We start from the raw sequence: 7,311 nt of genomic DNA, 5'->3' as shown, positions 1-7,311 counted from the left end.
CCGAAACAATGGCTGATTCACGTTCCATGCCGAGGCTGGGCCGTGTGCTCCTGGCACAGGAAAATATCTATAGTATGCTTTTAAATGAACTAATTCATGTTAAACCGGCAGGTAGTGTTCCGATCGGGGTAAGAAATTGGCCCGGTGTAACATGAATTAGTTCATACAAAAGCATAATATAGATATTTTGACCGTGACACGGCCGGCGCACGACCGAAACACGGCCCGGCCCCGGCACGGGTGTAACGTGAATCAACCTTTATGCTCGAGCCACACAGAGGCGACCGCGGAAGCGTTCATATAAACTCGTACATTACAAAAATTCCCGCGAACGCTTCCGCGGCCGCCTCTGTGTGGCCAGAGCATTACTGTCAAATAAGTAATACTCGATCAAAATAAAAGCTGCATGATGTGAATGAAGCTTCATGGTCAATGTGGAGCTGCATAAAAAGCTTTGAATTTAGGTTGTCCGGAGCATGAACAATAATTATGTTCAGGGGATGAATTTTCAGATGGTGTTTTCTGATGGGGAATTTCTAAACCAGTTTTTGTGCAGTTCAAACTAGCCCAGCTTATATCGTGATATGTGTGCCGTAAACCTACTCACTGGAAGATTTGATGGCAGTTAACATCGAGTATTCGATGGCAGTTAATAACGACGCGGTCAGCGTTGATGAGTTTTGAGCAGCAATTACCTACATAAATGTATGCCATAGCAACGATAACGATATTTTGTTCAAGCGTATACAGGAAATTAAGAAAGGAAGTTATAATGGGATGTCAAAACGAAAAATAAAACGATAAACCCTTCTTACGTTTCTAAAATTATCATATCTGTAGTATCAACTAGGACTTCTTAAAATAGGCGATTGATTTTTTATGGTCGTATACAACTCTGATATTTAACATTTTTGTGCTCGACAGAATCATGCGTATCTACATAATATCTTGTATAATTTTTACAGCGCCCATTGAATAAAAAGTAATAATAAGGTTTTATTGTTGCGCATTATATACAGTGGTATCTAAGCGTACCTACTTCACTTTCACTAACATAACTTTATTACATCTCGTAAATTTTTACACAGCCTTTCCGCTAAAGAAAGGTATAATTCTTTATCGAAAAAAATCTTCGGCTATCAGGTCGGGGACTATAATAGAATTTTCCTTTATTATTTGATTTACCTGCCCCTACAGTTTTATGCCTGCCGGAGAAATAGTGTTATCCACTACACAATTTCGACATTTCTGTTTCAAACGATCGACCCTCCGTTGAAATTTGGTATCGTTCGCACCTTTTATTTCTACGAGCTTTCATTAAATTATAATACTCGTTATTTCGAAATGGCAGAATACAAAATAATTATACCTGCTCCGAAATACGACTAATTAATTTGCAGATTAAAATAGATTAATTAGCCCAGAGCAGCGGTGGCGGAGGTGGCGATATCTACACGTGGAAACAGACACCGAAAATAATCATTCTGCCGCATTCAGAATAGTCTGTGAGCATGCGATTGTTGTTTATGGAAAAAGGCAATTCAAATATTGCTATAATTATGAGCCATTTCGTTCCCACTGGGGCTAATAAAGCTCACGTATCCAAGGTTTTCAAGAAACATTTAATTTTCCGACGACTAGTTAAACATTTTTATGGAAACTAGTCCATTTTACTTAAAATAGGCCACGAACTTGTTACCACAGCTATATTATATCTAAATCTGTGCTTGTTGTCAATGTCTGTGCTTGTTATTTATTTTTTTATAACATTAAGTGACGGGACAAACAAGTCGTGCGCCTGATGGTAAGCTACACGCCTGTCCATAAGAGTTGCAGTGCCACTCAGAGTTTTAAATCGCAAAGATCTGAGGGGCACTTCCATTGCGCTCCTTATCCTGAGACATAAGTTGACAAATTCCATGTGCCTGTATTTTCACCAGCACCCTTACCCTTCAAAATCGGAACTCAATAATGCTGATATTACGCTTGGCGGCAGAAATAGGTAAGGTGGCAGTACTACCCTGGACGAACTTTTTCACAAGGAAATCTACTGCTACTAAAATCTACTGCTCTATTGCTTAATCATACCCAAACTATCATCGTAAGCAGATTTCTATTTGGAGACCTGTTTGGACTTTTCGATCACATCCTTAAGTCGCTAGAGCAAGAGTTCACGAATGGAACAGTGGAAGTTACGCGCTACGTAACAATATACGTGACAAACACCAACATACGTGTAAAGTGTCATTGCTGTATACATGTCTTGGTATTATATAGAGCTTTTTGAGGTGAATCCGTGTGAGTGCAAATCGAAACTGACGGCTCATTCATTTTTAACTCCCGGTCTGGCGTGTCGGAGACGACAATTTGGATAAATGGTACATCCGCCGCCGACCGGCTAAATTATTCAGAGCCATCTCCAGGCATCGTTTCTTCACATGACAAGGAGAGGATTGCACAATAAAGTGGAATATTTAGAGAGTAATCACGTACGCAACATACGACTGAGTGGCTCACTGAGGCTCTTCCCGGCGCCTCATATGTAGAATGGTATTTCTATTCGCCACGGAACATTCCCTAGAATATGATTACTAAGCTTAAAGAGATTTACTTTATTACTGGTGGAATCTAAATATAATAAACGACACGGCCTTATGTTATTTACTATGGAACCGATCTTGGTTATTTTATTCACCTGAGTGCGAAATAAGTGACTAGGTAGGTCACTAAGTAATCTCATTTTTTATAGATGTGGCGTGTGCGTATGTATAAAACAATTTCAGCAATCCATTATAAGGCAGACGGTAAAAAACAAATTTAACTAATGACGAACATTTCTAGTCGTTGAAATGTTCACGAATACCGCGTTTGCCGCGGTCACAAAAACCACCCGCAGCGTAATTGACAGGGAATGAAATTATGTATGCTTTTCCCGTTTTGTACCTGGTAGTGGGATATTTATAGACTAAATGTTAAAATGAATATCACGGTAAGATTTTTTTGAAGTAGTAGTAAAAAAATAATAGTTGTAATCACCTCTATGTCTACGTACATGAATACACTACGTTTTGTACGCTGATATATTGTTACACTTGACACCATTCTTGGATTTTACTGTTGCAAATACTTACAATACAATACAAAAATTTTGTACATATATATATTTGTATTTGTATTTTATTGTATACCAAAAAGGGGAACAAATACAATACAATTAAAATAAAAAGAAATAAGCAGCGGTACAATGGGCGGTCTTATCGCTTTAAGCGATTTCTGCCAAACAACCTTTGGATGGGTGTAATTATAACTCACAGGGAAAAGACGACGGTGTATGAACATTCAGAAATCAATAGATATAAAATCGATAAATAAATTACATACATTTACATATTACAAATTTTATATAAATAAAGCGATACATAAAGATACTACATAAGTTTCCGGAACTGGCCACTTACATAAACAATATTTAAAAAGTAATTACAACATTTGAAAATGGTACTCTTTGGCTATAGAATACAGTTTGTTTAATCTGACTGTCACTTGTTTTTACATTGTGGCGTCATTTTAGAAATTGGTTGTCTACATCACCATGGATTTTACTCGTGAAAATTTTCGTAGTATGATTTTTTACGACTTTAAGTGTAATTTAACAGTTCAGCGGAGCTTCGTTCAGTTTGAAACTGCTTTTGGCGATGAAGCACCATGCAAGACGACTATTTATAGCTACTTTGCAGAATTCAAACGCGGTCGTGTGAAGCACAGTGACGAATTTCGTAATGGTCGCCCGTCCACTACTGTGAACAACAAAAACATCGATGCTGTGCGCCGTATGATCAAAACAGGCAGGCATGTGACATACCATGAGATTTTTGGAATGAGAATGAGAATCTCTAGGCATAGGCATGAGTCAAATACAATCAATACTACCCAAACATTTGGGTGTGAAAAAGCTGTGCTCTCGGTGGATCCCACAAAATTTGACTGAGGCTCAAAAAACGGATCGCGTCACTTGGTGCAATGCCATGCTTACCAGATTCAACGAAGGAGCGTCAAATTTTTGTGTGGGACGTAGTAACAGGTGACGAAACATCAGTTTATAGTTACGATCCCAAAACAAAGCAGCAATCGAGCGTATGGGTCTTTCGAGATGAGCCAAAACTAACCAAAGTGGCGCGCGTGCAAAGCAAAGGATGATTGCTTCTTTTTTTAATAAAACTGGACACGTGGCTACTGTTGCTTTGGAGAATCGTTGTACCGTGAATAGTGATTGGTATACGACCATTTGTTTGCCGGAAGTTATTGACAAACTCCGTAAAAATAACCGTAAACGCCGTATCATCTTGCACCACGATAATGTCAATTCTCACACGGCCAGACAGATGAATGAATTTTTGAACGTGAACAACGTTGACCTTATGAGCTATCCTGCTTACAGTCCCAACCTGGCACCTGGTGACTTTTATTTCTTTCCAAAAATTAAGAACCAGTTACGCGGTCAACGATTTTTATCACCTGAAGAGGCTGTCGAAGAGTATGAAAAATATGTTTCAGAGATTGTCATGGAGGAGTGGCATAAATGTTTTCAAAATTGGTTCATTCGTATCAAAAAGTGCATTAGCGCTAACGGCGAATATTTTGAAAAACAATAAATTCATGTTTGACCATTGATAGTATTTTTTTCTTATTCATTCCGGAAACTTAAAGTGCGCCCCGCGTATATATCATATTTTTAAATGATGCAATGATTTAGCTTGTTGAATACACAATGGTAGAGCGTCGTAGTACTGGGAGGTATGCAAAGGCATCTTAAGTTGCAGAGTTCAAGATGAGCGCAGAAGTCGGGGGTTGGATTGATGAACGAATTTAAATAAAACGTTCCTTACGATAAGGTGGTGTGGGAGGAATGAATAAGATGCCATAAAGACGATTAAGAATAAGAGCATTTCTGAGAAGTCTGATGGGTAACCACTTCAGTTCCTTACGGTAACCATTTACCGCAAAAAAATGGAATGGAGACTTGATCACATTTCCTCAGACCATAAATGAAACGAATGCAAAAGTTTTCGAGCTTTTTGAGCTGTTCTTCGGTTAAATTCAGATAGTAGGCATCGGCATAATCAAGAATTGGAGGAAGAAGAGTTTGCGCACTCGGTAATAAGACATGCTTTATTTTTAAAATATATCGATTGAAAATGTTAGGTGAGTATTATGTGGTACACCTCGCTTCGTTTAGTTTAGGTTATATTTTTCTATTTCAGTATACAAAGAAACATTTATCCTAATTCTAATTAAAGTTTCGACGTATATAGAACGTATCCAATTTCAACAGGCCATTGTGATTGGAGCGAAGTTACAAGTTTTGCGAGAATAGTTTTCTTACCCTCGCGTTTATCTTTCTTAAACAGTGGAATTGCCCAGGGATTCCGTGGGATAATTACGTTGCCTATTTAGTCCGTAAATAAGCCACCTTATTTTGTTTTCGTTCTCCTTAATAAAGAGTTCTTGGACTATTCTCTGCCCTGAAAAGTTTTCTAATCTGCGAATCTATTTTATCCTAAGTGCGTAAGTTCATATTAGAACAAATAATTATGTAAATATTATTAGTTAGATAGTAGCATTGAGTAAACCGTATATTTATGGCAGGTACATTCAAGAATACATCGAGCTTGACACTATGTACTTTGGGCCGTTTTTATCGAAAATATAGAGCTGAATGAAGCTTGATTTGCCCTATATGATTAGCTAAAACATTGGTATTTTTTTATAACATCAAGTGATGTGACGAATTAGTCGTGCGCCTGATGGTGAGCTCATGCCTGTTCATAACAATTGCAGTGCCACTCAGAGCTTCACACACAAGTCCCACGTGCCTGTAATTTCACCAGCACCTTTAACCTTCAAAACCGGAACACAGTAATGCTAACATTACTGCTTGGCGGCAGAAATAGGTAAGGTGGCAATGCTTCCCTGGACGTTTCACAAGGAGCTCTACTGCTACTAAAACATAACAGTGAAAGTGTTGAATCAATCACTTTGGGGGAAAATAAATTGTAAAATTGAGGATATACATTTATTACTATATGGTGTGAAAACACGATAGAAAAAAAAACACTAACTTACCTCGAAATTGTACAAGAAAACCGCTGTATTCAATGGGTACTTTACGTGTACCATTTTTTTTATATCAACTGAACTAAATAGAACACGTATACGATATACATTTTTCAAATGGCTTTAATTTCGTTTGTAAAAAACAAATTCTGAAAAAAAGCCGCTCGACCCAAGCAAAATGAACCGTATTAGTACGGGAGAAATTTGAATTCGAGATGAGGTAGTATAGACACTTAAGTACGTTTGATTAAGTATACTGTGTGTTGTAACTATTGTAAAACAGAATTCACAATGAAATGCGATTAGCAATACCTAGAGCAATAGCGAAAATCGCGATCGCGGGCATTCGCAAAACGTCATACATACAACCATATTCTACCAATGCACAAACCGCAACACCATAATTAACGAGGCACGTTTTAGGTATCGGCATCGGTACTCAGATTAGATAAGCTCTAATTGGCCCAGTTCGGCCGGGCAGAGATCGCGCCACTAAATAGAGATTTGCAAGCGACTAATCCTTGTTGATCCGATGATTCCCGCTGGCGTACCTTTACATAAAGGGTCAATAAAGGCCTTCACTCGTAAATAGAAAAAGTAGACACTCCCTCGCTATATTGTACGGAATAGGTCGCTCATCATTAAGGCAACTTGAACCTTGAACGCGAAGCTTTGAATAATGAGCAGCTTTTGTAAAATTAATTTGCATCAACTCCGTCTTTTGGTACTTTTAACATTCTGTTGAATTATTGCTGTTTCAATTAAAAATCATTATATACACGAACTACAAAACTTTTTCAACTTTTAATACAAAAAAACAAAATCAGTTGATTGGGTTACTCGTGTGGACATTTAGAAAATGTTTTTCCAGATTGGATGCGGATTCTACAGAGAAAGTAGTTCAGTACCGTAAGGGAGAGTTACGCCATGAAATTTCATTTTTTTTAATACTCTGTATTATTTTCGACACGATGTAATTCTGTATTGAATTGTACCCTTTATTGAATTCCTGTTTGCAGCACATGTCCATAGATTTTGAAAATAGGGTATAATATTGTATTTTCTTTATTGGAAACAATTTAATTATCGCATTTTCATGTTTATAAAATAATAAGTTTAAATATTTATTGAATTGATATTCAATTATCTTTTATGTGAAATTACTCCACTAGTTTGTTATAATTAATACAAAGATCA

The sequence above is a fragment of the Hyposmocoma kahamanoa genome, unplaced genomic scaffold, assembly GCF_003589595.1.
Source record: "Hyposmocoma kahamanoa isolate Upper Pololo Valley unplaced genomic scaffold, ASM358959v1 87, whole genome shotgun sequence".
Classification (NCBI taxonomy): domain Eukaryota; kingdom Metazoa; phylum Arthropoda; class Insecta; order Lepidoptera; family Cosmopterigidae; genus Hyposmocoma; species Hyposmocoma kahamanoa.
The sequence above is the reverse complement of the archived record's forward strand: the minus strand, read 5'-3'. Positions refer to the sequence as shown.